Source organism: Triturus cristatus, chromosome 7 (assembly GCF_964204655.1).
Source record: "Triturus cristatus chromosome 7, aTriCri1.1, whole genome shotgun sequence".
NCBI lineage: Eukaryota > Metazoa > Chordata > Amphibia > Caudata > Salamandridae > Triturus > Triturus cristatus.
The window spans coordinates 379,720,193-379,737,977 of NC_140590.1; the positions used below are offsets into that span (position 1 = coordinate 379,720,193).

Genomic DNA, 17,785 nt, shown 5'->3' on the forward strand with positions numbered 1-17,785 from the left:
ATCGCGACGTCCTTCATTCCTTCTTGGAAGCAGAGTCTGGTGTCGGCGAGAAACAGGCAAGGACAGGAGTGAGGGGCAGCAGCGGCGGGAATAGGGAGGTGGGGGACTGCGAGGGGATACAAGTAAGGAAGCAGTATATTAAAGACGAATACCAGATCACAGTGCAAAAAACACAAGACACAATATAGAGAAGGACATCACAATACTGATGGCGACAATGCAACAGCAGAATGCAGAATGAAAGGTTAACAATGACCGCGTGGCAGCACGCAGGGCCGTTAAGGCACACAACAGGGCAGACCGCAGCCTAGAACACACAGGCTGGGGACTCCGTGGTGACGTCGGAGGCGATGGAGCTAATGGGGAGAGTACAGGCCTGTGACAGAGCTCATGGTCTTACTAGCGCTCCACGCAGCGGTCGCCATTATGTAGGGGAGGGGAGGGATGCTCAGCTGGGAGGCGGGAAACAGGGGAGGGTCCGCGGTGCAGCAGTGGTGGAAATTGGGAGGTGGGGAACAGCGAGGGGATACAAGTAAGGAAGCAGTATATTAAAGACGAATACCAGATCACAGTGCAAAAAAGACAATAAACACAAGACACAATAAAGAGAAGGACAACACAATACTGATGGCGACATTGCAATAGCAGAATGCAAGGTCAACAATTTCCGCGTGGCGGCACGCAGGGCCGCCAAGGCACACAACAGGGCAGACTGCAGCCTAGACCACACAGGCTGGGGGCTCAGCGGCGACATCTAAGGCGATGGAGCTGCCAGACAGAGTGTAGGCCTGTGACAGAGGTCAAAGTCTTACTTGGAAAGCAGAGCAGACTACTGATCATACCTAGTCTGAACCTTAGCAACAGAGCCCTTCTCCAGGGGTTGACTGTAAGCCGTATGTTAGGTTCAATACCAGCGCCAGATATTTAATGTTATTAATTGTCTGTTTGTGGACTTCACAAGTTCAGCCGCATCTCTCTTCCACTGCCTATCCACAAGAAAACGACGCTTCATCCAGATCTTGTCAGACTTGTTCATGCTGATAGGATTAGTGAAGAGGGTAGGCCTACATAAGGTGTGATGTAAGCTTTAAAGCGTGACAGACATGGTATATTAATCACCTCGTCACATTTAAGGCACTCCATGATTACTTGCTGATTAAACGATGCATTGCGATTATTACAACTCAATAGCCATAGTCGCATGGGAGTGAGTTTAATATAATACTCAATGTATTGGAGACTCAGTTCCTCATGGCAAAGAAAGTGTGAACGACCAGGAGGCTGTAACACTCTGCGGCAAAAGCAAGTCTCTTAAATTTGCAGGCTATGTGCTGGTGTATACTCATATGCCTGCACCATAAATTCCAGCAGGAATGCATTGCATGCTGTAGATTTCAAGAAACGGTGCTATTGGTATACCCCCACCTTAGGTATCAAGTTAAAAATAGTGCCCACAGACTGTGTAAACTTCAGGCCCCTTGTAGCTATCGTTATACCTCCTACCATAGATATTAAAGCACCCACAGACTGCGTAAACTTAAAGCGCCATGCAACTATATCGGTGGACCAAGAGCCCTTACAGTCAGAGCAAATTCCCAAGATATGGGAAGCTAGAAACAGCATTCATCGTTTGTTCCTTTTGTCGCCCTAAGTGGGAAAGGTATGCTCAGATGTGGGTCCATTGCTCACTGCGTCACTGGATTCAAACTAGCCTAGCTAATGAGGGTGATGCCCATAAACCGGTCCCAGGATACTTGTTTCCGGTCCAGGGAGGACCTGGCTTGGCAGTATAGGCTGGACTATTCCCATGAGGAACAGGGTCAAGACTGATTTGCACATGTCTGGGTCCAAACTGGGTGACGTGGTTAGCAAAAGAACGCTGGATTCAATCCAGATCTTTGTGACTGGGGGTGAGTGTTTGCATTGTTCAGCATTCCGTCCATTATTTGTTTCTTTTTGATCATGCCCAAAGATGACATTAAAAGAAGATAAAGACAATATTAGGTGCAATAGGCTTCTGGGTACGCGGACTAGTAGAACACCGTTGTCAGCATAAAGTAACGCAGGCACCTGCTGCTTACCAATTAAGTGGTTGTTCAGATTGTTAATATAAAGATTGAATAATATGGGTACCAGGATGCGCCCCCTAACATACTCCTCTGTGAAGGACCAAAGAGCTTGGTGCAATCCCCATTCCGGTCATATCTAACTCTACCTGATAAATTGAGGAGGAAAAAGTTAAAAATTAATAAATAAATAACCAAAGTGACATCAAGTTCCAGGTCGAGCAGTATAGACCATAGCTTGGACCTATTCACTCAATTGAATAAACTTGACAGGTCCATAAAGCCAAGGTGTAGCAGGCAGTGCCTGGTAACTACATATTTACCTATGATGAGGTGCAGGTTCGGACACTGTACTACAGTACCCAGCCCCTCCATAAAGCCATACTGGGAGAAGCTCAGGATGTTGTTAGCGTTGACCCAAGATCTAATCCCATTGTAGAGCGCACTCCCCTGAATTTTGGCAGAGGAGTCCATGAGAGATATTGCCCAATAGCAGCGTGGATCAGTGCGATCCCCTTTTTTGGAAAATCGGTATGATGAAAGGGGAGTTGCACTTAAATAGATCAATTAGGACACCAATGCCTTATTAATTTTGGACCTTTTCTTAAGAGTGCTGATATTTCTAGGTCTAACATGAGGTTAGCAATATAAGCATCTGCTACAAACTGGGCTTCAGTGAGATCGGCACTAGTGCTGGAACAGTAAGCTTTGTAGAAACAGAGTTCCCAGAGATATGCAGTGTTCCCATTCCTGATACGAGTGACTGTAGACCAGAAACATATGGCCCCTTTAGTCTTGTTGGCTTCCATTATAGCCATACGATGGGCGCCTCTCATCTCCCCCTTCCTCAGCTGCAGGGTTCGTTTGTAGAGAGCCCTGCACCTCCTTACTTAGTATTTCTGGGGTTGTCTCAAGGTACCATTTTCTTGTGGACAGGCCTTATCGAATCGCAAACTTATTAGTTCCAAACTTCACAGATAACCAAACTTACCCCTGAGATTGGGCCGATGGAAAGACGGTGTTGGCACACTATCTTTAAAAGGGTCTATGTTGTGACTATTAATATATAACACAGTGTTGAAATCCCCACATACCGCAGCATTGAGGTACTCGAAAATATTGACAAATCAATCTTCATTCTCATTCAGCAGCTCATTGTAGCTCCCCACGATATCTGAACAAGCATTTGCAATGCAATAGGTCTCGCATTTACGCATGTTTGAGCTATTGACATTGCAAATAACAATGCCTTTTATTTTTGTTTTTGTTTTAAAAACATAAATAAAAGGCATTGTCATTTACAATGCCAATAGCTTAAACTCGTGTAACTGCTAGGCCTAATGCATTGCAAATTCTTGTTTTTATTGTTGTCGATGTCTAGCATCAGGGTCTTGGAGTGTTGTCACAGTCTGGCATTTGATTCTTTGAACTATGTCAATCTTGCATCTAGGAGTTTGAGTGGTGCCTGTTGGCAATCTGAGTTCTGGATTGATGTCAAAGTATGGTCATAGGTTCTTGGAATTATGCAAGAGTTTGGTATTTATTATTGCAGTAATTCCACTCGGGTATCCGGTTCTTGAGTGATTCCATATTCGGTCAGGTCCGTGGATTAAAGTCACAGTATCGCATCTGATTCCTGGGGACATGGGGTCGCTTGTGTCCGGTTCCTAGAATCGCACTAGCCCGATGTCCGGTACTTGGGTGACAATATCATAGCCTGATGTTGAATTCTTGAGATGCGGGATTCCAGGACAGTTACATCCTTGCTTCAGGTTCAGGAAGTGATGTCACAAACTGCATCGCGGAGTCATACCAGAGCCTGTGCTGTCACTTAGTTGGCAGTATACAGGTTATGGAATCACTCCAGCAACTCAACGTCAGTTACCCACGGCTGCAGGTCTTGTCATCTTAAACGTGTGAGGAGTACAGCAACTCTTTGAAATACCATACGAAAATTTAAAAAAAGTCTGTTATGAGATAACAGAAAGTTGGACAAGGTGGGAGGCCTGCACTTATAAGTGAGGGCAGCTAGCTGTACGGGCACGCAAACGGACCTGTTTTCAATCTAGCACTTCATATGCACTGTTGCCCTTCCTACGCGCTGTAAATAACAGATTACTTATTTAATGTATCACCATTACCCAATTGACTTGTGCTGAACTACTAACAATCTTCTCTTCCCCGCAGCCTCTTGGTGTTTGTTGACGAAGCGGATGAGTTCCTAAGGAAGAGGTCCATGGTGAGTGCACTCCAGTCCCCTCCTTTTATCGGGGTTACTCTGGTTCCCCTTGCCTCATTTCATCCCCGTTTGCTTCTCCTCGGTGGGTGCAATGGGTTTCAAAGCGCAGCTGCCTGCCGCCCGCATAATCAAGTGTCTTGGCGTGTGGAAAAAATAGCTCCTCGCAGCTGCCGAGACCGAACAGCTCACTACGAAAATTACTGGTGAGAAGCGACAATTTGCGGTGACAGTGTGAGAGCTGCAGAGGGCCCTCCCTCTACGGGCAGGTGGGAAAATCGAGTAAAATTATAACAACGCACAGGCATTGGGAGGTGGTCACGCACATATTACTTTTCAGAGCTCCGCTGGAATCGAAAAAACATAAACCCATTTCTTCCTTTACCTTCGTGTCTGCTTTTTGCGTGGTAAATGCATTGCAAATCTCCGAGGCTCGTGAAGCTTGCACTGACGTCAGTTTGGGGGAGGAGAGACTGCTGAGGAGACTGATGTGGCGCCCAAACTGGCAGGCTGAGAGAGTAACGAACACGCATAAACAAAGTACCTTACTTCCAATCTCCTGTCCAAGCAGGCACGGCGCTTCGGGCTCTGAGCGAAGAAGGAGGGACCCGACGGGGGGAGGGAAAGCGAAAGCGCGCCATGTGCGCGGACGCGCGGCCCGTACACGTGCACATCTCCTGTCCTGTCCGACGAAAAACCGACGACAATAGATCTCGCCAAGGCGAGCAGCGCATGCGCTGCGTCACTTGGCGTGACCTATACAGAAAACCCTGAAAGAAAATAAGCTGAATTGAGCAGATGTGTCCTATAGAAAAATTTGAATGTTTGAAAACTTTATAACAACCATACCAATCTTAAACTTGCATTGCCCATACCTTTGTCACACAGCGAAAATGTTAAAGGTTTGTGATCTGTGTACATTTGTAATTTTCTGTCCTAAAACAATGTGTTGAAATATTTCACAGCCCACACACTTGCAAGGGCTTCTATTTTTTAACAGTGCTGTGATGATGAGGTTCAACTGCATTGTGAGGCAAAACTAGTTGTATGTTCTTTGCTTTCAGTGCCTACATTGCTAGCATCCTAGCTATACCTCCTGGATGCAACAGATTTAAAGCTGTTTCTCTCAAGATCCTTTTTAAATCCATTATTTTTATATTTACTCAAAAAAATAAAATACCACATTTTTCTAAGCAATTTTTTCAAAAGTTCAGTAACCACAGTAAAGTATGGGACAAAAAAAGCATTGTATTCACACATCCCTCTGAGCAATTTAGTCTTTTGTTGTTGGTTTAGGGGCAGCTTTCATTGCAAAATCGTTTCTGGTTGATACCTTTAGCCACTATAGTAAGGCCAAGATATTCAGTGGAGTTTTTTTTTTTTTAGAAAGCCTTCCCTTCTTAAAACCCTTCTGACACCACATGATGTTCTTCTTTCAACTTAGTAAATAACCGCATGTTATTCTAATAAACTAGGACCTGGTTTTCATGAAGAACCATTATGTTCGTTTTTGAAAGACCAATGCTACCTACAGAAGCCCAAAAGGCATGCATAGGAAGGGATATACCCCAAAGGGAGTTACAAATGTTGTTAAGAACTTTGATCCGTCCTCTGACATTATTTAGTGATATACGGTGCATAAAGGCAAATCAAAGAACATGCACTGTACCCAGATAAAGATGCTAAACGCTCATAAATATTAGGTAGCATGTTGCAGTCTAGCAGTATGTTATTATATAAAGAAAGCAAATGTATGCGTAGGTGCAAGTCACCTGATTTACATTTGACCACTTTTATTAGGGCAAACCCATTCTGCCCAATCTGCATTTTCAATCGCTTCATTAGATACAAGCTCTTCCAACTGTTCCCTTAGCTATTTCTGATGCTTAAAGGAACACTTCTAACCTTATGTACTACGGTGCATGTCTTCTTTTTCTAATATTTTATGTTTATAACCTATGCGACAACCAACTTAGTTCTGAAAACCCTCTGGTTATTTGGCTAAACTACCTTGTATGTTTCCATTTGCTATCCCAGATACACAAATATGGATCTCGGTGCCAGTGCATTTAACTATGCCCAACAGTCCTTCGTCCCACCGACCATGTATACAGTACTCTTGCTTTGCTACATAGATTCTGGCGAAAATCTGCCTCTCTTGAAAATGAGTGGGGTTTTTTTTCAACATCACCAGAAAGTTTGATTATTTTGCCATCATAATTTAGAGAATAAATATCTGATTAACACACATCAATTTCCCACATAGCTCTTCAAAAGGTTTATATGATATGATTGTAAGAGGTGAACCAATGTCAATTGTTACTTGTAAATCCTTTTCAGCTACATTGATTATACAAATTAGGTCTTTGGTATTATTTTTCATAGCTGCTTAGACAGACAAAAATTTACCCAAGTTACTGACTGTTCCTCTTAGGCAGCATAAACTTCTTTTTTTATAACTAACTGTATTGAGTTTTGTAATTAGATCTTCTTTAGGTACACTTGACTTCCTTTTTGCAGAAATAGCTTATACAAGTACAACGTAGTGCAAGGAATACAATTACAATGACATTTATGAAGGTGCCTATGTCGGGGTGTAGTAATACCCTATCATAGCCTGTAACCTATAACTATGTCTTCATTAACAACCTGTACAATGACTTACAATATTATGCCATGTTTTCAATATTTCTAACATGTAAAAATTAATTCAAGCTACCCCCTACGCCCCACAAGTTAGCTAACTGGGCAGCACAAGGAATGTGTCTATTCATCTATAAATCCAAGGTATATCTACCTGCGGCTAGGAGATATTAAAAAAACAAAACACATTCTTGTATATTTCACATGCTAATTGTAGATAGCAATGTATTCTTTCTTACTATGTGCCTAGTGCAGGGCTACATTATATCTGCTCACTAATGCATCAGTGATATGACTAGCTTACATGTCTGTCAGCGTGGCAGGTGCTCCAATCACATCATTAGTTTGTTTGTTCCTGTCCCAGGCCTTAAAGGTCTCCAGCAGCATATCCAAGTACATTGCTATGGGTATCTTACGAAGTCCTCGATTTTCCTCCCTTCGGTTTGCCCCACTTTCGGTTAGGCCCCATTGCTCTACCTCTTCTCTCCATGTAGCAATCGTCGGCGGACTCGCTGCTTTCCACCTCCTGGTTATTAGTCTTTTGGTGATTATTAATGCTAGATCTGCAAAGCGAGCCTGCACTTTATAACCCTTTGGATGTGGGTAAATCCCTAGTAAGCAGCTTCTTGCTGTGTGCCATGTTTGGCCACCCACCACTTCATAGCATATGGACAGAGTTTGCATCTGTCTCCGTGCATCTTGAGCAGTTTGCCGTAGTTGCAGGAAACATCTTCTGTCACCTGTGCGGTGTAAGATACGCTCGCTGTTTAATAATATATTGAATACATTTGAAGCATGCATTGCACAGGACTACTTTTGGATAAGCTAGAAGGAATACCCATTCCCTATCAGTCAGTTCCTGTTCTAGGTCTGTATCCCATTTAGCTCGCAGGGCAGCGAGTGGTGAAGGTATTGTTGCTCTTATACCTGTGTACAGCCACTTCGTTAGGTGTCTACCTGTTCCCATTAGATGAAACATGTGCACTAGATCATGTGTTGGTGGTTCCTTCCCATCCGGGGCCCAATCATTCTTGACATAGTGGGTCACCCCCGCATGCAATAGAAATAACGTGTTTGGTAGGTCCTGGGCGTGTATGAAGTCTATATGTGACAGTAGAGTACTTTCGTTGAATAGTGCTACTACTGTAGTCACCCCCTCTTCCTCCTAGCTTGCCAGTTGATTACGAGTCGTGGCTCCCATTAGAATGGGGAGTACCAGTAATGGGATATTTGGCGCATATGGGAGCCGTGGTGTTGTGTACTTCAATACTTGCTTCTAAGTATTTCAGGGCAACCTGCAACAACAGCGACCGGGCACAGTCAATCGGGCGCGTATTATGTAATGAGGGCAATTTCCCTAGGGGGATCAAACTGGACGTGAAGGCGATTTCATGAAGCTTATGGCCAGCCAGCCAATACGAGAGCCATTGTAGCTGGCTTGCCATACAGTAGGTCCTAAAATCTGGGGCTCCCATTCCCCCGGCGCAGGTTAGAAGTTGTTGTATGAATACTTTTGAGGGGATTATTATTGGGAGTGTAGTGAAATTATATATCACTTGTGGTAGCAAAACCATTTTTGCTATTGCTAAGAGGCCTGCAACAAACAGTGGAAGGGTAATCCATAACTCTGTTTGGGACCGCAGCGAGGCTCTGCACATTTCCATCTAACGTATCTTGTTGTGTTTTGTATATCCTTACCCCCAAATATTTGAAAGTGGTTGGGCCACTGTTAAGTCAGCTCTCCGAAGCTAATCGTGTGAGGCAAACTAACATCTCTAAAGAGGAATGCTATAGACTTATCGAAATTTATGCACAATCCTGACAGCCCGCCAAATTTGATAAAGAGTGGCGCTATAGTATGATGCCCACTGTTCAGATCTCTTACATATAATATAATGTCGCCTGCATATATTGCATGGATCGTCGGTCCAACTTGTATACCACAGTCCCCTGCTGACACTTAGTTTTTGAGCCAATGGTTCTAGTGCTAATATAAAGACCATGGGAGAAAGCGGGCATCCTTGTCTGGTGCCCCCAAGGATCGTGTATTCGTTGGAGATATACGCACCTGTTCTTGCACGAGCTGTCGGAGTGGCATACAATAGTTTGACCCAGTTCAGATATTCCATAGGGATTTAAAACCTGCCCAACACCTCCTGCATATATTCCCAGCTTAGCGTATCAAACGCTTGCTGGAGGTCCAGGTATGAACAGCCTGCCTATGGGAGGTAGTCCAAGGGGGCCCACATCACTTGGTATAGTTTACACACATTATGGGCTGTGTTCCTATGTGGAACAAACCCCCACTTGTCTGTGTGTATTAGCTTATTGAGATATGGCAGCAGTCGGGTCGCTAATCTCTTGCTGAGTATTTTATAGTCAGTATTCAAGAGTGATAGGGGTCGATACGCGGAGATTTCGGTATTATCTCTTCCCGGTTTAGGCAGAAAAATCACAAATGCCTGGTTTGTGGTCGGGGGCAGTGCACCCATGTCTAGAGCCGCTGTGTATAATTTTTCTAACTGGTGTATTAATTCATCTGCATATGTTCCATATAGCTCTATGGGAAAGCCATCCAACCCTGGGGTTTTACTCCGTGGGAGATCCCTGATCGTTTCCTGGATTTCCGCTGCTGTGATCGATAATTTCAGTGCTTCTTTATCTGTTTCTGCTAAAGCAGGCAATTGCACTCCCTTAAGGAAGCTTCGGATTGCCTGTGTAGGAGCAGTATATAAGTGCTCATAGTATTCCCGGAATGTCTCATTTATTGCTAATTGGGTACCTGCTGTGACTCGTAAAGGGAAACATATCTCTGTTATTGGGACTGCCGGACGGGTATCTCGTATTATTCTCGCAAAAAATGTGCCGGGTTGTTCCACTTCTGCCTCCTTCTCTAGTGTTCCAAGCTGGGATTCTACTTCAGCTAAACTACGCGCAATCGTTTGTCTTACCCCCACCGTTGCACTGATTGTTGTGCCCCTCACCACCACTTTGAACGCCTCCCATTCCACCAGGAGGGAGGATGCAGTGCCAGTGTTATGGGAGATGAAATTGTTAATCACGCCTGCTATCTGTGCTTTAAAGACACCATCCTCCAGTATTTGGGTGTTAAATCTCCACGTCGGGACCGGAGTGGGGACCCGACCCTATTTGGAGTGAAGGCTACAGTGAGCTGTGATCCGATAGTGTTTTGCCTATGTATGTACTGTCCAGAACCTGCAGTAGTAGGGCGGGGTAGCATGGGATACAATCTATATGTATGTGCAGTGCATGCATCGGGGAGTAAAATGAGTATTCTCCTGTTTCTACATTTTTGCTGCACCATGCATCTGTCGGTGTCCATCCCCGCACCCAGATTTCCAGCGATATGGCCTGTCCTATTGTTATTGCTCCTCTAAGTGGGGGGTGCGATCTATCTAGCTGTATATTCAAGACTGCGTTATAGTCATCACCTAGAATCCATGAGTGTTGTACCCAGTCTGCTAGGGCTGTGATTACTTTCTTTAGAAATACCTCCTGTTCTGAATTGGGGGCATAGATACTTACTACCCATCACCACCGATCACCTTTTAACAACATGTATCTGCCTTCCCTATCTATACGTTGCTCTTGTAGTTTGAAAGGGACCCCCGCTCTAATCTATACTCCGGCTCCTCTCGCAAATGCTGAATATGTGGTATTGTACAGTTGACCTCTCCATTTTTTCCGGCTTCGGCTGTGTTTAAGTGTGTCTCCTGTCTAAAAACTATTGGTGCCTTTCGCCTGATCAGCTGTGCATGAATACGATACCATTTGTGGACAGAACCCATGCCCCGCACATTAGGAATTTATATTATGATAGTGTTGTCGTTTGTAGTGTGCATTCTAATATCTTCCCTTGTGTCTTCCCTCTTCTCCTTTGATTGCCCGAAATGCATTGGGTTCTTTTAATAAAACACTGCTTTGGATGAATCATTGCATTGCTCGTGTTCTTTTACGAGGTCCGGATGGGCACGATTAGAACATAAGAAACCTGGGAAATGGAAAATCACTCCGCGTGTGGCTCGGAATATAAGTAGAACTAAAAAAGTATAATCAAAAAGCTGTTCACAATGATGATAGTGATGAAAATGGACTGACAACATGATCGCCATGAAGGCGTGGTTAGCTGTGCTAGGTTTGATTTTATGCCCATTTGTGTGCCCTTTGTAACTCTTTTAAATATGCTTAACCAAACTACCCCAATACACCGGCCCAACCTCAAACATGTGCTCGACCAAATATTCGCCAGTAGTGGTAACATCTTACAAATGATATTTGCAATTGCCGGGGGGGGGGGGGGGGTACGCCAGCCGCGGGCCATCTCACTTCCCAGACAGTTTGTGTGTACTGCACTTGAGGATCAGAGGAAAGAGAGAAAAAGAAGAGCAGGAAGAGAAAAAAGGGAAGAGGTAGCCCTGCCCCTCGGTACCGGGGCCCACCCCCTCCGCATCCATAAAGTTGGTAATGTGTCCATATAAATGTCATCCGCCACTATAATTGTTCCAACAGCGTCCTCCCACTGTTATTGGTATGTGTAGTTTGTGTTCTTTATTTTCCTGTTTATCAGTATCATACGCATCCCATTGTTATCCAACTTTGGGCTGCTTTCTCAGCGTTTATGGTGTTGCGTCCCCAACCTTATTGGTGCGCCACATTCATTCAGTCTAGCAAGTCTCAAGCAATTTGGAGAGTCAGAGATGGGAATAGTGGTTGGCTGTTCTCAGAGTCTGTTAATGGCATCCCATCAGAGGCTGAATCACATCTGCTGGCGTCTCCTGTTGCCCTCAGCGCCGCCGCTGTCTGCATTGCTTCTCGCCTACTCTCCATTTTTTGCTCCAGGGTGGGCACTCTCTTCACCGAGTCATGGCCATACTGTGTTTTTCTGCCCATTACGCCTACAGCGCTGGCTCAGTTTTCAGGGCTGTCTGTGCTCTTCCAGTATTGCCAGGTCCGGGAAGTTGGTTTCTATCCATACCTAGGCAGCATTTACATCTTCGAAGAAGTGACTAGCATTGCCGTGCATAACTTTGAGTTTGGCAAGGAAAATCAATGCATATCGAAGGTTGAGCTGTTGCAAGTGTTTCTTAACCCCAAAGAAAGCTTGTCTCTGTCTCTGAACAGTATAATCCAGGAAAAGGGAAATCCTGGTATTTTTGTACAGGAGGGGTGCACATTCTCTTGCTTTACGGAGGAGTGTGTCCCTGTCGTTATAGTTCAGAATTTTTGCCACCATTGGTCTTGGTGGCAGTCCAGGTGCACGATTCCCACTGGGCACCCTGTGAGTCCTCTCCACACTGAACATGCCAGTCAATCCTTCAATCGCCACTGCAGTGTGCAACAATTGTTCTATAAATCGTATTGGGGCACGTCCCTCATTTTTTATTCCGGCATACCTATTATACTACATGCACGCCCTTCACATCATCCACCCTGTCTTGCAATTCCTTTACTTGTTGTTGCAGCTGTGTGACCATGTCTGCTTGCGCTTTGCGCCATGGAGTAATTTCTGATAGGGTCATTGAATGTCTCTGAACTCTCTCCGCCAAGTTTTTATAGTTGGCTTGTAGTAGGCTCACAACAGTTGTGAGTGTTGCTCCAGCACTGCCCTAGATTCCCATATTTCCTTCAGTATAATGTCCAATTTGGCTGCGGATGGCATTTCTTGGGCAGGAGTATCTGGGATCTCCTCCTGCGATAGTGATGAGTCATTTGTGGTATTAGTGTTGGAGTCCTCTGTGTGACCCTGCTCCGCTTGTTTCCCTTTTGGGCTTCCCATCTTTTCTCTCTTGGGGCTCAAAAATGGCGGCTTGGGTAATGTTTGCTCGTGCAGTAGAGGAACACAGCGCACACACCCCTTGTTACAAGTTACGTACTTTTACACCAGGGGGGCCAGTCACAGCACCCATCCAAGTAACAATGTGCAGGCTTTTGTTTGATAATTTATCACACTTTCACCTTATGTACAATATCTAGTATGTCCATCTCCCTGCCCGCCTCACATGTCAGTGGCAGTAAGACCAGGCCCGACCTCATCCGGCGCCGTTAGGCCACAGGACCCCCCCCCCCCTCCCCCCCCGGGCAGGCAGCATAAACTTCTAATTGTCTTCCTTCACACATTTTACTCTGACTAGACACATTTTTTGAACTGCCAATATGATTTGAGATCACACTTACAGCGCCAAATATTTTTCGCTAGACTCTACCAATGAGTACTTTTCAACACAACAGCTCCAACCTCTTCAGTCTCAACACCACAGTTCAGCACTTTAACTATTAGCAAAGGAAATTAATGTTCGAATAAAGGTGATAAAGTCCCTGCAAGTGTGGGATTTTAACTATGTAATGTTTATTGTGAAAACAGAAATCAACAAACTAAAGTCACAAACAGCTGCCAGCACTCATAACGATGTGACATAGTCATCTAGTGTCTCATGGGGGGTCGACCTGGCGATGTTAAACTTTTTTTGTTTTTCATAACCCACTTTTATTGTTGACAACCTATACAGTACACGGGCCTTGCAGGGCACCCAGGGTATATAATCAGGATGACACATACGAGAGTCAACATTTTCAACAACATTAGAGGATTGATTGCAGGTAAAATATATTCTGAAGGAAAATAAAAAGAAGAAACAACTGCGCCACATTGCCTCTGTTCAACAGATAAAGCAGTCTTGAGTATAGGGAAAGTTTGTGCCACCCACAGATGCAGTGAATAAAAGCACTAAGGAAATGCCAGTCTATTAGTGTCATAGCAACAGTTCTTCAGCATCAGACGGGGAGGGGGGGAGAAGGCTCCAGATAAAGTCCCCTGTAGTCGGCCCATTGTTTCCAAATTTTGTAGTGTTTACGAGGGCATCCCCTTGCTTCAAAGACCAGGAGTTCCAGGCCCATAGAAAAGTCTAGACTCCTTTTCCATTCCCCAAACGACGGTGGAGATTCATTCTTCCAGACCCGGGCAATATCTCTCTTTGCCAGCGTGAGACCCAGGAATTAGGAGGTGGCACTTGTATCTATTGCCTCCTATATCATCCATAACATGCAGCATGGCAAGCTGTGGTGAGGATGCAATGTCCCACCCCAGAACTTTGGACAGGCATGTGAACACCCCTTTCCAGAACCTTGACAGTGTCAGACAGGACCACACAGTGTGCAGTAAAGAACCCTCCATAAATCCGCAGCGTAAGCAATGTGGGGACGCGATGAGCCCAGCACGCCACAGTCTGTGCCTGGGATAGTAGGCTCTGTGTAGGTATTTAAACTGGATAAGGCGCAGACGGGCCGCGATTGCTGCACTGCGTGGAGATTCCAGAGCCTCAACCCAGTTGTCCTCCTCTAAGGGGCCTAAGTCCTGCTGCCATGCCTCTCTAGTTTTATGTAGTGTGGTAGGGGTATTGTTAATAAGTGTACCATATCTTTTAGTTATCTTGTGGTCGCCCATAAAAACTTTAGCCTTGATGGGGTTGAATTCAGGGATCTCTGTTAGGTGAGATATGTATGGGGTAAAAGCGTGTCGGAACTGGAGATGCGAGGCATATCGTATTCCGTTTGTATATCTAGAAAGGACTTGAGAGTGCATCCGCGTAGAACTGTCCCCACTGTGTCAATCCCAATTGCCACCCAGCCTCAAAAGCCGGACAACTGAGCCAGCTGTGGTAATTGTCTGTTGTTCCACAATGGAGTTTCCCTAGTGAGTCTGCCCCACCAACCCATGAAGCGGAGTGCCGACTTCCAAATCTTGAAGATTATTACTGTAGCGGGTGGTAGTTCATGAAGCAGTGCCACCGAATAGAGAGCCATGTGGAGGGTAGTGTCTCCTAGCAGCCAGCGTTCCACAGCATAGGTCGGGTCCCCACGATCTCCATACCACCAGTCGTTGAGGACGAGCAGGTGTGAGGCCATGTAATACGCCTGAACGTCTGGTGTGGCCACTCCACTGGAGTAGGTAGACTGGAAGCAGGTCCCCAGGGCTACTCGCAACGCGCCCCCCCCCCCCCCCAGAGAAAGGGGGCTAGATTAGCATTCAATTGGCAAAACTATGTTGGTTTTATTGGTTAGGGATGGTTCTGTAATTGATAAAGTAGTCGAGGTTGAAAAATAATTTTAAAAATAACAGACCTACCAAAGAGAGATAGGGGCATGAGGGACCACACTCGCTTCTGGTCGCTCACCTGTGTCCATAGGGGGGTCAAGATTCTTGGTCCATGCTAACGTCTGAGATGTTGAGAGATATACTCCCAGATATCTGAAGTTGTCCGGGACCACCACCACCACCACCACCTCACGCGACCAGTCGCCTAGCCGATCTCCGCCCACAGCGGTCACAAAAATTATTTACCACTGATTCATATAAAGGCCAGAGGTTTTGCCAAAGATCTGCATAATGCGAAGGAGGCGCGGCCCGGTCCGGTCAAGGTCTGTTAGGAAGAATAATACATCATCTGCATAGAGCGCTATGCAGTCAGAGATGCTCGGTGTCCACTCGAATCTGCGCGTCTATGCGAACCCAAGCTGCTAGCGGCTCCATAGCAAGGGCGAAAAGCTAAGGGGAGAGCAGGCATCCCTGGTGCGTCCCTCACCCGATAGGTAAGCTTCTGGAGACCGAGTCAGCCACCCGGACCAAGGCGGTTATGTTCATGTACAACAGGCGAATAAGGCTCAGTAACCGGGGGCCGATATTTAGGTGATCGAGCAATGCAAAGAGATACGTCGAGCTGAGGAAATCAAATGCCTTGTTCATGTCTGCCAGGAGAAGCATGCCCGATATTTAGGTGATCGAGCAATGCAAAGAGATACGTCGAGCTGAGGGAATCAAATGCCTTGTTCATGTCTGCCAGGAGAAGCGCGGCAGGGGTGCCAAGCTTGTCGTTCATTTGAAAAACTTTATTCGATTCTTGTGAATCATAAAAGTACATAGTTACCGTACTTAAAGTTAATCCATATTACATTTTACACATACTAAATATGTCCAAAACAACATATAAAATTTAATCACAGGGTTTTCCATAAGCTACCATTTTCTTTGTCTCAATCCAAGGGTGTAATAATAAATAGTTAATAAAAATTGCACAAGGCCCTATTTCCCAGTTTGCTTATCACATTTCATATCTTTTCCTGATTCGCAAAACAGTTCTAATAAAATTTAGCACTGTGCAACATGTGACGGTATTGGACAAAGAACATAAATAGTTAAAACCTTCTTGATATGAACAAGGGGCAATTTCCCTCAGGATTGGCCTAATAAAACTAGCCCTTATATCTATATATATATATATATATATATAGTGCAAAACAGCATAAGGTGCATTGTGCTTTGTTCGGCTAAATTATCACAAGGACAGGGAGTCAGTCTCTCACACCAGCTCACCTGATTGGGAAAAGCCCCAAGAAAATGCAATGTGCAGAGACGGAACCTCTTCAAAAGGAAGCGGGAACGTATGTGGGTACTAAAGGATAAGAAGAATTGTTGGATATTTGGCGAACCATGGGATGGGGTCTCATCGACCAGGCAAGATGAAACCAACTCATTATAATAGGCATTTTTAATCATTATTTTATTGTTATTTGGTATGCCATCAGGATTTTCAAAATAATTTCCTAAGCCAATCTTACTTAAGGCATTTTTAACATAGCAAAGCCAAGGAATAAACGATGCATTTCCTAAACTTAAACAATCCCTTATGATTGCTCTAGTAAATGATAGTTCTTCAGGTGACCACACTTTTCCCCATAGAATCAAGGGTGCCAATTTAATTTTATCTTCAAGCGAATCCAATCCCAGCTCAGAATGACAAAATTTGGAGGGAGAGCTACTGGGAACCATCAGCAATCTTTTTGTAAATCTGTTTTCCCAAATTTGTAATTGGCTGGTTTTTTGACTTCCCCAAACTCCCGCCCCATAAGTTGTAATTGACCGGCATTTTGATTTATAGAAGACAAGTATTTCTGCCACTGCCTTATGACCTAATTTGCACGCAAAGCGAAACAGGCCCTCTATAGTTCTACTAGTCAAGCTTGTCAACTGCGGCAATAGCATTATGAGCACGTCTGATAATTGTGCCGCATAGCACGGTTCTGTATAAAGCCGGCCTGATCCAGGTGGACCAGCTCCGTAATATACGGGACTAGGTGGTTTGCAATCACCTTAGCCAGAAGCTTAGCTTCCACATTGAGTAATGAAATCAGGCGCTATTACGAGTATTGTTCCGGTAGATGACCCGGCTTCAAAAATACAACAATCTCCGCATGCCGCCAATCCGGCGGGAGATCGCCACTCTCTAAAGATGCCTCCAGCGTTGCAAGGTAGGGTTTTAGTAATTGCGTGTGATATTTTTGGATAAACTCACAGGGGTAGCCATTCGGACCTGGTGCCTTTCCCTCCCACATGTCGAGCAGCGCGGTCAGCAGTTCGTCTACCAACAGGGGAGCGTCCAGTGCATCTTGCATTGTATCCGACAGTGCCCAAGGAGGAAAGTCAGCGATACATTTCTGTACAAGGGCAGTGGGTAGTACTTCATGAGGAGTATATAGATCTGCAAAATACGAGGCAAAGCAGTCAGCAATGACGGCCGGGTCCATAGAAGCAGTCCCTTCGGGGCCTTGTATACTCGGGAACGTCTGGGGGCGCAGTGTCTGCCGACACATGCGATGCAGCAGGATTATAAACTTTTTACTGACCCTTCACATTAATACTACTGCTGCTGTTAGATATACCAAGTAAGGGAAAATCACTGAATTTTTTAAAATGTTCTAGAGGGGTTCGACAAGGATGTATATCTAGCTCCTTTTTTATTTACGTTATATAATAATGGACTAGAAT

At 45.0% G+C, this 17,785-nt stretch overlaps 1 long non-coding RNA gene across 1 annotated transcript in view; it reads left to right on the top strand.

Moving 5' to 3' along the window:
• LOC146809728 (uncharacterized) overlaps positions 1-17,785 on the top strand; it is a 49,877-nt gene that overhangs the window by 22,900 nt on the left and 9,192 nt on the right. Inside the window, exon 2 of the long non-coding RNA XR_014966480.1 lies at positions 4,254-4,305. This is a non-coding gene — a long non-coding RNA (uncharacterized LOC146809728). The remainder of the gene's footprint in view (positions 1-4,253; positions 4,306-17,785) is intronic.